Raw genomic sequence first — 17,332 nt, forward strand, 5'->3', positions numbered from 1 at the left:
TTGCGAGCAAGGGAAAATTCTTGAATGACACTGAAGTTTGGTAAGAAAGGATGAAGAAAGTAATTATCAGGTAGGCAATCAACAGTATCTCCCGCATCTCTTTCAAAACAGGGAGACGCAAGGCTCAGAAGTTGTAACCATGGATTTAACAAATGCTGGAGTTGTAAAGCAAACCCAGAGCCTCTTCTGCCATAGCGGTGCTGCCTTAAGTACCTCCAGCTGCTGCTGCTTTTATGTGGTTGGAGCAGTTAGCTACGTGGGCACAATTGATGTTTTCCATGGAGCTCCCTGCTCTGCTTTCTGTCTAGACAATAGTGAAAGGGCTGTTTGTGTCACTTCAGTTCATTCATAGGCTATACCCACCAACTTTGCCTACAAGCCTCCTCCTTCCTTCCCTGTCCAGAAATTTTGTCAGAGGCCACACATGCCTCAGCTGAGAGACCCACCCAGGAAAGCATCCCCGAACCCAGGCAACAGAGATTGAGGAGCAGAGAAGGACTATGGCTCCTGGACCATCACTGTTTTGCTGGAGATGCCTGGGCTTGTCCCACACAGTCTCCCTCAGGACTTAGACCTGGCTGTCCATTTCGAGTTGTAGATTGCCTGCCATCCAGCTCCCTGACCTTGTAGTTCTGACAACTATCTGTCCCTCTCTCCTTAAGATGATATCTCCAGTATCTCTTTATTTCTAGAGCTCTGACTCCACGACACAGACCATGGTGCTCCTCTTTGGATTCCTTTTGTTTCTAGAACTTTCCTCTCCTCCCACTTAGGATATTTTCTTATATCATATACTATACTAGTCTTATACTAGTCTGTTCCATCATTGAAAGTTTCCTGAGAGCAGGGTCTATATCTTTTCGCCAGGTCTCATCTGGTCCCAGTGACATCACAGCACTCACCTAGATGTATGACATGAGTGTTTATACGTGGTTGTGCCTTGGTTAAGGAAAAATATATCTGTGCATATTTGTTTGTTTTGTTTGCCTAGTTGCTTGTTTGCTTGTTTTTTTAATGCTAGAATGTTACCAGAGTACAGAAAAAAAGAGGATTTGGCAACTCTTCTACCATGGTGGAGCGTGCTGGTGGCCTACCAAAATATCCTAAATATGTCCCCTTTATTTCTTATTATCAGGACATTCCTTTTGTTCAGGATGGCGATATGCCCAGCTAAAATGCTACATTTCTCAGCCACCTCACAACTAATGGTAGCGATAAGCCACAGTTCTGCCACTGAGCTATAAATAGAGCCATTCTATGGGACTTCAAGGAAAGCTTGTGTGCTACTCTCTACGGTGCGCTGCACAGATCTCCCTTAGGGAATGAAGAACTTGTTGCTGCAGCTGTTTGGAACATGGCTGGCAGATATGGCTGCCAGCATCTACATGGATCACCTTAGCTAAAGAAACGAACTCCCCAGCAGGCTAGCCTCTGATGACTTCAACATGGAAGGTTAATATCTTCATCCCAATTTGGCTCAACTCCAAAGTTCCAGAGCACCCAAAAATATTGTCTGCATCATGCTCTTAACTCTCTCTCTGCACATCCATGCTTCTCCCACTTCTCCAGGAGTTGAAGCTATGAGTAACCCCTAGTAAAGCCACTTACTAATATCCATGTAAGAGTATGAATCCTAGAAAATTCAACCCAAGACACCTCCTTCAAGAAGAGCTCCTATTATTGTTTCCAAGTCTGTGCTAGGCTTTGAGGAAATAACATTAAATAAGACAGACAAGCTTCCTATCCTCATAAAGCTTAGATTCACATGGGGGAAGGGGAGAGAGCTAAATGCATAAATGAGGTGACTACACAAGGTCCTTGAGAGGGTGAGGTGGGCTATGAGAAGATGAATCATTATCCTCTATGTTACATTATTGGAGGGCCTGTTTTTGCAGTGGTCATAAGAGAAAAAGTCTGTATGTGAGGTCACTAGCAAGATGACCTCTAAGGAATGAGAGCTGTGAAGATCTGTGGGAAGTCTATGAAAAGGCAGGGTCTGTGAGAGTTAGGAAGGAAGAGGCATGTGACCAGATCTTAACGAGCACAGCAAAGTAGCTGGAGGCCAGATCGCACAGGGCCTTGTAGAGCAAGGTGATATGCTTGGATTTTATTATAATTATTCGTAATGGGAGGCCACTGAAGTAGACACATATATGTTCCAAGGTACTGTGTGAAGGCTCACTCTGGCTGTGGTGAAATGTCAGCTGCAACATGGCAAGAATAACAGCAAAAAGGTCAATCAGAAGGCTAGGTGAGAAATGACAGAGATTTGGAATATGGTGGTAGCTGTGGAGACAGAAGTAGGTGGATTCAAGACTTTGGAACTAAGTTCCACAAAACTTACTTGTGGACTGAATGCAGAGAGTGGGGCAGGCTGTGGTCGTGGTGGGAGGTGGGGTGGTTGGTGAAGAAACAAGGGTGAGTTCTAGGTTTTTGAATTTAGCGTCAGATTGCAAACACGTAAGGGGAACATATGTGTTGAGGAGAATCAAATGTTCCCTTTTTTCTATGCTAAGCTTAAGATGTTTGAGATTTTAGAATTCAAGAAAAGAGTTCAACTATATCCATGTCTTCCCCCTCACCCTCCATGGGTGTCAGATCTTGCACTTTCTCCCAACCTGACTTGCTTCACAGGTACTGCTCCCTAATTAATCCCTGGCATGTCCAATCCAGTTACTTAACTCTAGAGAAACAGCCAATAGGATGTGAGAATATATATATATATATATATATATATAATTGGTTCTGTTTTTCTGGAGAACACTGACTATACAGATAAAATTCTAGAGTGACCTCATTTATCCTAAGAGCCTAGGGGAAGACTACATACTAAAGTTACATTTTTTGTAATCTCCAGAATCTAGAACAGTTTCTGTCAAAGAGAAGCCCAAGGAAGTTTTTTGAATAGATGAACAAATATATAGATGAATGAATATAAGGGTGGATGGATGGATGGATGGATGGTGGATGGATGATTGGAGAGATAATTGAATGATTCTGTGCTAGAATGAGCACTGAGCTTAGAATCAAATGTTTTGTGCTATTTCCCAATCCTGCCACTTGCTAGCTTTGTGGCCTTGAGTATTGTTTTATAATAGAAATGGGAACAATAATATATGTAACAATATAATAAATAACAATACTTGACCTACCAATCCCAATGGAACCTTATGGCAATCGAATGAGATGCCATAGAAACTAATGCCATCCTGGATTGCACTCATAAATATACAGTACTCAGACAAAAGTCCTAATGGTGCTTTTCAGCACTGAGACCACATTTGGAGTACTTATAGTATGCTCTTGAATGCTGATCATGTTTTAGAAACAATGAACTACTCTGTACCCCATCAAAGTACATTTTTATCACCACCATTATTTTTCCTCAATTTCTGAGCTCAGTTTCTTGGTTCTTGATTTAGTGACCTTCCTAAATTCTGAGAGCTTCCATGCTGTCTGTCCCCTTGATCAGAAAAATAAAGGCCCAGATTTTTTTAGACCCATCTCTGGTCCACTTGGCTTTTTATTACCTTTTTAATCTAAAAAAGGAATCTATTGATTTATAGACTTCAGAATTATAAGACTGAACTCAGAAGTTCAAATTCAGAATCTGTTTCCTTTCTTTATCTCATTTTGCTTTCCTTGGCTTTAGTTTTACTCTCAGACAGTCTTTCTCCACATGGAAAGATGATGCGCTAGCCTTCTGTTATCTGCAATGTTCTTTGAGTCTAGCTCAAATTCTGATCCAGACACTTTTCCTCTTAAGCCACTTCCTTATCCTCAAAGAGACATATGTATTCAACTGCGTCATCTTCTTGCTTCATCTTCTGATTGAGGGTCAGACTAACATAGAGCAGAACGGACAGAATATCTTCTCCCAAAGCTGGCCCTGGAATAAAGAATGCAATTAACTCAATGGTACTCCAGATTAGCTGACTGCAGAAGATTCTGTGATGAAATATCATGTGTTGAATTCTTGACTCTCTGAAAACAGAAGAGAATCCTGGGCTGACTTGTGAGGAGGGGTATTGGGCCCCATTTTCAACTTCCTGCTTTTGTTTTGAGTCAAGACAACTCAGCCCAGGCTCACTGATGCTATCCTCAAGAGAAGCTTGGTAGTCATTAGATGAGCTAATCATTTCCAATAATCAAATCACAGGGCAGCCCCACCCCAGAGCAAAATCATGACACCTGTGCATTTATGGATTTGTCAGCTGTTTTTCTTCTATGCAGAAAAAAATATGAGACTGGGCCTTTTGTAGTATCAACTTCACTAGCGAGTGGCTGTGCAGACATCCTGGAAGAGCCACGTCTCCACACAGCACTGAACCTGAGTCTGTATGCACTGAATAGTCCTCCATTATTTGGCAATCTGACTTTCAACCATTGGTCCCATTCTATTAAAACAAGAATTAGAAGGGCATAAGAAATGGCTCTCCATAGGCCAGAGCCTAACAGGGTTCCTAAATTGGAGTGTTCTGCTTTACTTCCACAGAACAATGTGTTCAGATTTTCATTCAGGGTCATGAGTGAGGTATGGTTTTGGCAAAAGCTCCCTGACCCAGAAAGGCAGTGGGGGCTTGCAAAACAGGCAGGAAGCCAGGATGCCATCTTAGTTCCCGTTCTCAGTTCTTCCCTGGTCCCCTAAAACTGGAACACCACAAGTTGAGGCTGCCATGTTGACTCTCTCTGTTGGCAAAGAACTCCAATACATTTTTCTACCTAGACTCAGACAGTTAATGCTAGAAGAAACCTTAAAGATTCATCTAGTTCAGTGTTTCCTACACAAACTATACTAAAGAAGGACAGGCTCTCTATATTTGCCACCATGGATTAATTAAAATTATATAGATGTAATATATATTTATTAAATTCTTCAATAAACAGTAGAAACCTTTTAAAATTCTTTCTCATTCATTCCTTTTATCACTGAAATAAAAAAATTAATTTACATTAAAGACATTTCATTTAAAGATGAATTTTGTAGATTCTAAAAAGTAAAGGTGTTCGGTGGTAAATTTGCCGTCTGGAAAATTTGTCCTGGATCAATGCCAGATTGAACATCAGGAGACCCTGATTCCATTTCAGCCCCTTTTGTTTCTTCTGTGAAGAGGAAGAACCAAGGCCCAAAATCACAGAGTTGAGACCTACACTTGGCTCTCCAGACACCTATCCATTGACCTTTCTGCTCCTGGGCTCCTTCACACTGAGAGGCAATAGATAGGAATCAATCCACAATGAGATTTGGTGCCAGTGAAGCTTAGTACTCCACGTAAGCAGAGAACACTGTGTATTGGCCACCTGGCATAATGAACAATATATGTCTTCAGTGTGTTGACTATCTTAGTATCCAATCCCCACCGTCAGTAGGAAGTAGCTGTTAGGATATGATTCGGTATAACAAAAAAAGCGGCTTAACGTGGCATTTGCCACAAGTACACCTTTGCATGCTCACTTAACAAGCAGTGTGGACTTGCATGCTTGCAGGGTCACTTCAGCATCTCAGCAAAGACCGTCCGCTGCACAGTCCTTAACCCAATACTTTGATCCTCACATTTGTTCCCTCGTGGCTTCTAGATGGCCACAGGCTCCATCCTCAGAAGTCTGCACCCAAAGCAGGAAGTGAGGAAGCAGTCAAGGCCTTATTCCCCTGTGACCCTCTGTTTTCCCAGGGCCTAGTATTCCCCAGCATCCCTCTGTAAAAGAGCCTCTTAAATCTCATTGGCCAGAACCACGTCGTAAGATCCTAGTCAATTGTGAAAGAAAACAGAATTGTTCTAGTTGTTTTGGTCTAATCATGATTTATCCTCTGAGTCTGGGCACATTGCCACCAAACAAACCCAAGCTCTATTAGCATGGAGAAAAGGGGAACGGCCTTTGTCCAAACAGCCATCAAAGTCTGCCACACATACTCTCGCCCACACGCTGACACATGAAAATGTAAAGGTTTCCACGGGAAGAAACGACCATGAGCTCATGCTCCAATTCCTTTCAACACTGTGAAGACATAACTAATTTGTCTAAAAATAAAGTGACCCCAGCGCATAGCCCATTTCGAGCCTACAGCAGCCCGTTGGATGAACGTCTTTAAGTTCTCCCCTTAAATACACATCAACCCAGAAGCAGCGTTGCTCAAGGCTGTTGCTCCTGTCTGCGCGTCTCGAACATGTCTCCTTACTTGCCACCCTTTCCTGCCTATACCTTCAGTCTTCACAAAGGAGTCTGAGAAGCTGCCCACTCCTGCCTGTTTCCCCACTGCCTCTGAACCCCAGGAGTTCCCATCACCACAAGCCTGGTGTCTTAAGAAGCTTCAGGTGTCAAGGTTGCCCATGTGAAGGCAGCAGAGGAGAAATGTTTTTGCTGCTCAAGATGGGAGAGACTGCTTTTGTTTTTGCTTTTTTTTAACTGAGGGGACATCTTTTTTTCCACATTGACATTTTGCATATTGTAACCCGGAACATGAGTGAGGAGAACAGCTGTTTAGGGGTACTTGTATGCTAGATCACCTCATGAGTGGGCACTGCCTGAGTGCACAACCTGTAGCTCCAGAGTCAGCACACCTCCAGTCCCAAAGCCCTGGTGTCTACCACTGTGTTCCAGCAAATGGGGGACGCAGAGTAAATGCATTGAATTCTCAGCCCACGCCCTTGAACAAGTCCGTCTAACCCACGCCTCAGGAAGGAGCCCCGGCCTTTCACAGATGCCTATTAGTATGCATGAGGGTGTCAAAGACTCCGCATTCTAAAATCACACATCACAGGTGACTCAGCAGCTCTGTGAGCAAATTCCTGGCTCTTTGGAGCTGATGTCCCTGAGGTTTGCTGGCCTGCGAATCTGTGCCATGGAGGCAGGTCCTCTGGAGGTGCTTCTGTCTCCTCCTCCAGACTGGGGACTCCTGGAGCCCGGGGCAAGTGTCTCGCTTATTTATCTGTGCCTCTCAGAGGGGCCTTGGTGGTGGTCCCACTAATGACAAATGTGTGCACAGCCGAGAGGGGAAGATAAAGCCCTTCCCCTTCTAAAGGAAGGGCTGGAGAAGGAGGGAGATTTTTTTATAGCCTCTACTTTCTGGCTGAAGCCCCATTTGGAAGTGTCGTGGTCCTGAATGACGCCAGGCAGTCAGCACCTGCCATCCATCCCCACCTCCTGTGACCAAGGCCTTTTCCTGCACGGCACCGGTCTCCAGCAATAGAATGAACAGACCCACAGAGCTCATGCCACTCTTCCTACTTCCTGCTGCTTTAATAACAGGACTGTCCTATACAGCCACACGGGTTCATCGTCTCCCCCACTCCCTGCCTAGCTTACTTGGGGGCAGTGGGAACCCACTGTTACTGCCATTATTTTTTTGCAGAAAGCAGAGACGAAAATGGTCTCTTCTCTTTCCTGATGCTGACTTTCGATCAGGGGAGTTTGATCCTCTCTTTTTATTTCCGCCCGTTTGTGCCCTCCTTCCTCATTCTTTTATGATACAGTCTCTTTCTCTCTGTCTGCAACTGTCCATGTCCCTCATTGTGACCCCTTGATCCCTTATCACTTTTTATGTAGCAAGGAGCCAAAGACAGGGAGATGCTACAACTGCAACCAGGATGTAGCCACCTGCGTGTCGCTGGGCTCTAGAGTGTGTGTGGGCAGGGGAGGGCGGTGTTCGTGTGCCTGCATCGGGAAGGGAAGCATCTACGTGCATGGTGAGAGCATAAACTGGGGCACCTGCCAAGTTCAATGCAGACTGAGGTGGGTGCAGGGTGTTCCATCCAGAGTCTCTTGGTTCCTGCTCCTGACATCCTGCCCCCAGCCACGGGGCCCAGAGCTTCTGGAAACTTGGCTGGCCTGGCTGGCCGTGCATTCGTGCTGAAGCAGGGCCTTTTTCTCCTTGAACACCTGCCATTTGCAACCACTGGGATGAGGAAAATGCACACATGTAGGTGTTTCAGCTGGGTTGGCTCTGAGAGCACCGACACCCCCAGCAGCCAAACTGTGCTTCAGACCTGGGCGAGATGGAGGCTGTGAGGGAGCCGAGGGTAGAGCTGGGGGACGTGGTGATAACCAGCATGTCCTCGTGTACCAGCTTTCCCAGGCCTCAGTTTCCCCGGCTCTCGAAGGGCTCAGTCTGTTCCACTTGCGTGAGATTGGGAAGGGCCCTTGCTAAGTGCCTGACTCTGCTCCAAATGCTTTAATGACCTATTCAATAGCCACCAAATAGCCACAGTGGCCTCAGCAGATACTATTAGCTTATGCTCCAGACTCTGGAATACTAAAGCAAGCAGGGCAACAGCCCTCCAGGGGGCTGGACCCCAGGCACCTACTAGAAGAGCAACCTGCTGTCCACACCCTGTGTTGGCTGTTCGCCTTCCCCCCTCCCTTCTCCACCCCCATTGGGGCTTCCTGGATCTGCTGCCAGATAAATAACTTACATTTCCATCCGATCTCAGTGTGCTGCTCGGCGAACCCAGCTGAAGACAACTTACATATGTGCTTTCTCATTACCGCATCTTCAGAACAACGCTACCAAGTAGATTGGGGGTTAGTATAACTAGCCCCCATCCACAGATGAGGACACCGAGCCTTCAGGCATCTGCAGAGAATATTAAGACCATATGACATGTAAATGGATGGGCCTGGTATCAAAGCTGGTCCTCCCGAGTCTTATGAAGTGCTTGTGTCCACGACTCTGTGGTTTCTGGCTGGACACAAAGGAGCAAGTCTGTTGCCCACTGTCAATAAAAGGGTATTTGTCATTGTAGGGGGACGCAAGCCGTGACTACTGAGGACCAACCTCCTTCCTACGTTACTGTGACAATAACAAGTTGTTGTTTCCAAAATGTTGGCTTTGCACATTATATAGATGCATGCCTATATATCTATGCACACATCCACATGTGTGTACATTACATAAATGTGTATTGCATTATCAACATGATCTGTGCATAATACGGTAAACCTAATTATAGTTTCCGTTCCTTCACTCTGTAGTTGTACGGCATAGTCACACCCTTGTAACTTGCCATGCACGGCCTCATGCTGACCATAGTGACCACACTTCCCTACCTCTTGACTTTGGACTGGACCTCTGACTTGCTTTGGCCTTGGGCGATGGGTAAACACGTTACTCACAGAGGCTTGCATCCAGCTAACCTTCTAACGTACCTGCTTTTGCCACAAGAAGAACGTGGTCCAGCTAGCCAGCAGGGCCAAGGAAAGGGAGACACCTGGAGCAGACCCAGACTCAGCCTGCAGCTTGGTGCCAAGCCCAGCCAAGCCCAGACTAAATCAGTCATCCCGCAAACATGAAAATGAGAATAAGTGATGGGTATTTTAAGCCACAGAGTTTGAGAATGATTTGTTACTATGCATCATGATGGCAACAGCTGACAGATTCAATAATGAAACATATGGAAAATAGAAATTTAGAAGAAATTATATATATAGTAATACTTTTTCTAGCCCTCAATGGCTCATCTCAGATACTTCCTGTGATATGTACACCCTATTTATGAGACCATTTCACTAAGTTTGCAGGAATCAGGTGTGTATATTTGCTGCTTTACATGTTCAGCGACCGTGAATTGAGTGTGCACTATGGGTGTGAAGGGACAAACAGTTGGTGACCCTGGGACAGTCTTAGTTATCTTGATGTAATTTATTAATGACATCTCCTTTCACTCTCCAGGAGCGTGCCAGTTTGGATTACAAATTCCTCCCTCAACCTTCCCCATGGCAAGCACTGTGCTGGGAACGGGGAAGGCAGGCACACTGAGAGCAGCGGAGAGAAGTGTGTCCTCAGGGCGTGTGCTCTAGGGGGCCAAGAAGGCCTTCCTGAGAGGTAAAACTGATGTTCATTTTTAGGAAGTCTGTTTCCACAGTCCACGCTCTTCACCATTGTCTTTGTGTGGCTTTCCCCAAAAACAGACCTTGAGACACATATTTGGCTTGCAGTAATGTATTTGGGAGGTAATTTCAGGAAGCACAGTGTGAAATGAGAGTGAAAGGAAGAAAGCTGAGAAAGAATGTGCTAATAATCTGGAGGCTGCTGAGAGCACCTGGGACTCCATGCAGCCAGGGCACTTGGGAGGCTGGATCTAGCCTGTGGGGGGATCATTCCTGTTGGGTTAGTTCTTTGACCCTTTCAGCCACTCCCTGCACATGCCACACATGTCCCCATTGTCATAGAACAGCCTCAACTGAAGAACCATAGTAGGTCACCCACTCACAGCCTAGAACCTTCCATGGTGACCCGCTGGAAGGACAGAGGATACGGGCAGGTGTTGGTTGCCTCTACTAGACCCTACTACACTATGACACTACACTAAATTTTGCTGTTTCTTGCTTACTCACAGGCATGCCCGAGTCATACACAAGTAAGACGACAACTTGAGGTGCTCTGGCAACTTGAGGTGCTCTGGAGCCAACACAGCATTCAGACTCACTCTTCCTACCCCAAGGCGAGGCTGCCAATGTCTGTGACCAAGATGATCTCCCTCCACCTCTCCTCATCCAGCCTGCCACCATGTCACACAAGAGTTAACTCCTGCCCCACCATCTGCCTCATCACTGTGTCTTCATGTAAGCTTTTAGCCTCTCTCTCCAGCAAGAACTTCTGACTGGCCTCCCAGCTTCCCAGCCTCCCTGCCTCCCATCCTCCATTATCTGAACCTTTCCAATCTATGTTATTGTTGGGGCAATCTTATTAAAATGCAAAACTTGCCATGGCCCTTTCCTGCTAAACCCCCCATATGACTTTCTGTAGCTTCCAAGGAAAGAGCCAAACTGCCTAGTGTGGCAAATGAGACTATCACGTCTGGGTCCATCACCACCATTCACACACTCTGAGTTCACTGCCTCATTTCCATGGGCAACATGTGACATCCATATCTTTTGTTTGTGAGTCTCCTTCTTCCTCTTCCCCCCGCTGTCTTATAAGCCAGGTTTCTATGTCTTTAGGCAACTTGCCACTCTGTGACTTGTAAATTTCCTCATTTATAAAAGGAAAATAATAACAGTACCTTTCTCCCTGGGTTATTGGGAGTATTAAATGAGTTAATACAGCACTTGGAATAACATCTGGGCCATGGTAAGTGTTATTTGTGTGGCAGATATCACTGTTATTACTGTCAACCTATTTGCCACCAACAGATGCATTTTGTATAAGATTATTATGTCAAATGACCATCCAAGGTCCATGGGAGGGTGACTTCCCCCAGGAGCTCCAGTCAAAAACTATTGTCCCTTGATCTCTTCACATAATGGAACATCCATTCTGGAAAACAGAACCCAACTAGGTATTTCAAACAGAGGGGATTTAAAAGTGGACATTGGTTACCTAAGTAATGGAAGTTTGAATGAGGCTAAAGAAATAGGTAAATGAGCCTAAAGATAAGGAACTGAAGGAAGAAGCTACTACTCCGAAGGTTGGGAGAACAAGAAAGAGGTGGTTATGATCCCCAATAGGTGAGAGAAGGGTCCTGCACCTCAGAAAGGGCCTGTTAGCCCATGGACTTGGCTACATCCAAAAATTCTCACAATAGAAGAAAGCCAAAGGAGAGGCAAGCCAAGCTGCTTCCTACCTCCTGCCTTCTGATCGCCTATCAGCTCGCAAAGGACCCTGGGAAACAAACCTTCCCAAGTCCTATGCCATCGTTACAGAGCAGAATAAGGAAAAACAGTTGTGGGACTGAGCACCAACTGCAAAATGCCCGGCAGACCTAACTTTCTTCCAAAGCGGGGCACATTTCACCCATTAGTACGTTCACCCCTGTTTCTTTTAGAGCATCTTGGGGGTCTTCTGGGCTATTGAGTCTTCCTTCTTTGCAGGAGAAAGTTTTCCCTTTCCTGTTTCTGCAGCAATCTATTCCTTACATCCCTTTGCAGAGACCACCTTCTCCCTAAAGTGTACTTCTGCTTACACACTTGTGGTTTTGACTCAAAGCCCAAGAGAATTAGAATTTGTGTTTCTGGTATGACAGCTGCCTGTCATCCTAGAGTGAAGCCTCTAGCCTTTGATCTTAAGGCAAAATAAATATTCTGGCTTATGCCAATGGGTGGTTGGAAGAATTGTTTGGTTCTGTGCTCTGTAAAATTCAAGGTTACTGTTTTCATGTTCAAGGCCAGAATGGAAAAGGTGCTGCCTGCTTCTCAAAAACCATCCTCATGTATTACTTAACAGAGTAAACCAGATGTTTTCCTCGGATCTCAGGCACAATTCAGGCCAATTCAGGTGTTTAATGTCAACTACATACAGAGTATGTCCTGGGTGGCCAAAAAGCAGAAGCCATGCCTTTCCAGGAATGCTCAAAGTACATACAAACTACTGATGAATTTTACCAGTGATGATATAATCTAAGATTGATACAATCCTTTGACGCTTTCCAGACATAAACTTTGCATCTCATTCTTTTTCACTCTTTCCCTGCAAGGGAGAATTTGAACACAGAGAGGTTAAGTGACTTGTCCAAAGGCACACAGCAAATAAAGTTGAGTCTACCTTTAAATGATTTAAATGTAGGTTCAAGTCCAAAGGTGAATTTGTAGACCTGCCCCATGGCACCTGAAAAGGCATCTAAATGAATGTGGGGAGGAAGAGGGCACAGGGTGCCAGGTAAGGCGGTCCTTGGAGGAGAAAGTCACCGGGAACAGCTCTGGGTGAAAAGATCGAGGCTGCACTCTAAGTGATGGATGGGGCTTGGAAAGCCAGAGAATAGAGAGCAGGAATCGCAGGGGGAGATGCTCATTTTAGAACTAGAAGAGGAGACCACAGAGATCACATGGCTGCTTAATCCATGAAGAAATGGAAACCCGCCACGCTGAAGAGATGTACGCAAGAAGTTGGCTTAGATCTCAGCGTTCCTGACTCCCGGTCCTGCGGTGCTTGTCCGATCCTTGGCTAGTAAACAGACTATAAGCAAGCTTGCAATACAGCATGAAGGTCATCATCCCACCCTGAGTGTTTCTGGGGCCCACATCCATGGATTGATGTCATCCTGTTCCGCAGTGTTGGTCGTGACGTCTGGGATACTTAACCCCCACCCCAACCCCTCTTCCCCAACGTGCAGCATGGGCTTCAGACACCAACAAAGCCAGATTTGGGTCTTACACCAGCACTCGTTTGTCACGTGACACTGAATCAATTCTCAACCTCTCAAACGTCAGTATTCCCACCTGTAGGAGAGGATGCTACAGGGAGCTTCATAGGATGGCTATGGAACTCGATCGAGGCATTAAAATGAAAAGTCACAGTGGAGGCTCCATAAATATAGGTATCGCTGACTTTGTTTGCTGGGGAAGAATCCACTGCTTTTGGAACAATCAGAAAACCAGAAGTCAAGACACTAAAAGAAAGTTAAACCCTCCCTGGTGACACAGGCGTTAAAATCTCAGCACTATCAAGCTAACCATCCCCAGCCAGGGAGCTGACCCACGTGGCGCAGCAGACCTCTCCTGACCCGCCCGCTGCTCCCCTCGGCAGTGTGCTTCAGTACATCCTCCTGTTCTGCTCCCTGCTCTGTCTCTGGTGAGTCTTCTCACTACCTCCACCAGCAACTCTGACCTACACCCCAGTTCTTAAGTGCATAAATAAATAAAAATAAATCTTAAAAAAAAAGAAAGAGAGTAAAGGGGGAAATTGTCACATGACCAAAATTACCCACCCAGTCTGTTAACGTCACTAGGAAGTATACAGCACATCCCAGCCCAGAACTTGGTGCCATCTCCTGCTCTGTGGACACCCCTTTCATGGAAACGCCTTTCACAGACAAAACACTGAGGCCCAGGCCTGAGTATGATTTTCGTGAGGTCCCACAGCTGGTTAGTGATGGGGCCAAGACTCCAAACTCGGCCCCTGCCTCTCTAAGGCTGTGCTCTTTCTACTGTGCAGATGAGGGGAAAGTGAGGTAGGAAGTGCTGAGAAGTCTCATGTGATGTAAGGGACCGTTGCAGGGTCTAAACCAGGCTGCCGGAGGCAGGGGAGGGGGGGTGAGAAGTGGGTGCCATGATGAGTTGCCTGGGGGCGAGGGCTCCAGCACATTACAATGGGGGGTGCTAGGAGGAAGGCAGGGCTTAGGCATCAGGGAGAGAAGAAATTAAGTAGTGTTGTGCCCCTGTGTGGGGGAAGGGTGGTGGCAGTGATGAGATGGAAGGAAGGCAAGGAGAGAGGCAGAGTGAGGGGTGGGAGTGGGACGGTAAGAGGACAATGGTGGGGGGCGGGGAGAAAGCTAGCGGGATGGAAGATGAGAAGGAGAAAGACAACGTGTGTTAACAGCTGACTCTCCCAGGAAGCAAACTTGGAGGCTGAGTTTCAGATGCAGGATGTTAATTAGGGAGAGACTTGGACCAACCTCTGGGGAGGAGAAGAGAGGGAAGCAGGCCAGAGCTGACAGGCTGCTGGGTAGCTGGCCTGATGTCAGTGCTGGCCCAGTCCATGGGGAGCCGGTGGCCAGAATGGTCCTGCAGACATGGGTTCAGAAGGCCAAGACTTTATCGTCCCGCGCCTGTCGCTCCTGGGGTCTGGGCAAGGATCGCAGCCTCAGGAGAGGAGCTCTGTGCCTTTGCGGCCGTTGTGGACTCACGAAGAGCTGGAAGGCCCACCTCACGGCGGCTCTCCTGGCGCCTGGGCAGCGAGTCCTTCCTTGATGGTGGCCTGGGAAGGTGTTACTAGTTACCTAATAACTGTGTGAGCAATAGTTCTTGTGCCTGAGCAGTGTGCATGGCAGGTACCTGTGTTCTCTCCTCTCCCAGGGCACTGGGTCCTGAGCTGAGCTCCATGAGCACCAGCGGTCCTCCAGCTTTGCTGTTTCTGTCAGTCTGGGAAGGGCCTCTATGGCAGAACAGCTGTGAGCATCAAGCCTGCCCACAGAGAAAGTACCAGATAGAAACCTGGCACCACCCAGCAGCAGCTGGCAGTGCAGGACCCACAGTCGGGACCTGAGAGCAGTCATGCAGGGCACCGAGTGCAGGTTTGGGGGCCTGAGAAGACGCCCCACTGGAGAGGGGCTCAGGGCTCATGAGAAGACAGAGCTCAAGAGAGAGAGGCTGACAGAAGCACACACACACACCGAGACGCGGAAAGAAAGAAATGTGGGAGAAATAATTCACATAGAGAAAGGCAACGAAGGAACTCATGAGTCAGACAGAAGCTAAGCGAGACAGAGAGGAAGACACAGGAGCATGTGTACGCAGACACACCCCATGTACCACACACACACACACAGCACGTACTGCTCACACCGCAGCACACGCGCACACAGCAGGGAACAAGTAGAAGACAGAGAGAGAGGCAGAGAACAAATAAAGAGCAGAGACAGAGGACAGAGCCAGAAGTGACAGAGACAAAGAGGCCCAGAGACACCCAGCTAGAGACAGTAAGATTGTTAGAGACAGAGGCCAAGTTTGGGAGATGCAGAGATTAAAAGGAATTTGTTGATGTTAAAGAAAAAATAAGTAAGCTTCAGACCCTCTTGTTCAAATCCAAACAATTTTTCAGGAGTGACCCCTTTTTTTACCACTAGAGCCCAGAAACTGTGGTACAGGAAATCACTAGTCACTCTGGAGTGCTAGGCAGAAATAGAGAACGCTGTGGTGAGTGAGGATGACTTCTGTGGGTCCCCTCACTGCACCCCAGGGAGCAGAGTGAAGGCCTCCCCTCTAGCTGCTCTTCAGCAAGACCTCCCACAGATGCCTCCCCTTCCCCACTCCACCTGTCCCCTAGAGGCCTTCCCAGAATGCTTTCCTTTTTGTGGACACCATTCATTAACAGTTCAGACTGTCTCAAAGCCTGGCACCAGCTGGGCAGGTACAGGAGGAGAGTGGAGAGGGGACCACTCTTAATGGCCCCTCATCAGGAGAGGGGACCCTACGATATCAAATGCTAGGAAGGACAAATGGGAACAGAACAAGGAAGAGAGTCACAGGGAGAGAACACCGGTCAGCCCAAACCAGATAAGAGCAGGTGAGGGAGCGATCCTGAGAAACCAGACCAGATGAAAACACTTAGGAAGGGGTCCTGGGGTGGAGGGAGGAGGGCAGGAAGCAAAAACAGAACATCACTGTGTGCAGCCCAGGGCCACTGTGATAGTGGCATTCTGGAGGAACCCCTGTGGTCCCAGGAAAGCAAGGCAGAGAGCTCAGCTGCTCTGCCCCCAGGCTGAGATGTGTCAGGCCAGAGCTGGCTGATGGACACGAAGCCAAGGGCCTGCACACCCGGAGCACACCCACCGGCCTCCTGGGCCATGGAAACTCAGCAACTTGGCCATCTAGACCTGCCAGCTGCCCCATATCTGGGGACTATGGGGTATAGGGCAGTGGAGGACCTGGGAGGAGAGGGAGACCCTTCAGTCCACAAGGAAGAGTCAGGAGAGTTAGTGGTGCTACTCTTTATCCGGCGAGTGTCCCAGCCTTTTAGAGGCCATTGATCGTAGTAGGGTCCCCCACTTTGGGGCTGACGCTTGCAGACTGAGCCTGGAAGGAACAACTACTAACGCTTTCCAGCAGCAGCAGAGATACTGTTCAGATCTTGGTTCAGTGAATATCTAACCAGATCTACTAAGGAGAAGGAATTTGTTCAAAGGACCCTAAGGAAATGATGCTCTTACTCCCTCAGAACACAAGTGTGACCTCAGTGAGGATTCAGAGCCATAACCAATGTCCCAGGCTCCTCTCATCTCCCAGCTGTGTGTTTGCATGACTTCCCACGGCACTGAGTCTTCTCTCTCTCTCTGTCTTTTTGTAATCTCCTTGGTTTATAGGTGGGTCCAGATTTAGGTCATGCAAAAGACCCTGGGAAATGGCTGGCCTGGGGGTCCCATCTTATCTCTGGGACTTCTCTAGCTGTCTTAGCCTATTCCTTTCCCCGTTCCTCCCCGTGGCGGGCTCCTCAGCTTCCTCTCTGCCCTCAGATGTGAGGGTGGGCCAGATGATGCCTTGGCTGCCTTCCAGCTCTCTGATTCCACGCATTGAAAAGCTTCTGTTTTTAATTCAAACATCCAGCAAGTTTAATCACCTCCATATCTTCAGGCTGCAGCATGAAAAAGATGTCCGGGTATAGGAGGTGATGAGGAATTTGAATGGGAAGAACAGAACCAATGGGTTACAAAGTCAAGGCCCATTGAGATCAAAACAGACCTTGACGACCCTGGAGGCATCAGACTCCTCAGTGTTATAAACAAGAAAGAGTGAAATAACCCCTCCTTTTTTCTTGCTGATTGGGCAGCAGTTATTAAAAAAATACTCAGGTTGAAAGGGAACCTGCTCTCCTTCTATGTTTATTGCAGCACAATTTATAATAGCCAAGAGATGGAAACATCCTAAACACCCCAGAACAGATGAGCAGATCAAGAAGGTGTGG

The sequence above is a fragment of the Condylura cristata genome, unplaced genomic scaffold, assembly GCF_000260355.1.
Source record: "Condylura cristata isolate star-nosed mole 26May11 unplaced genomic scaffold, ConCri1.0 scaffold00027, whole genome shotgun sequence".
Lineage (NCBI taxonomy): Eukaryota > Metazoa > Chordata > Mammalia > Eulipotyphla > Talpidae > Condylura > Condylura cristata.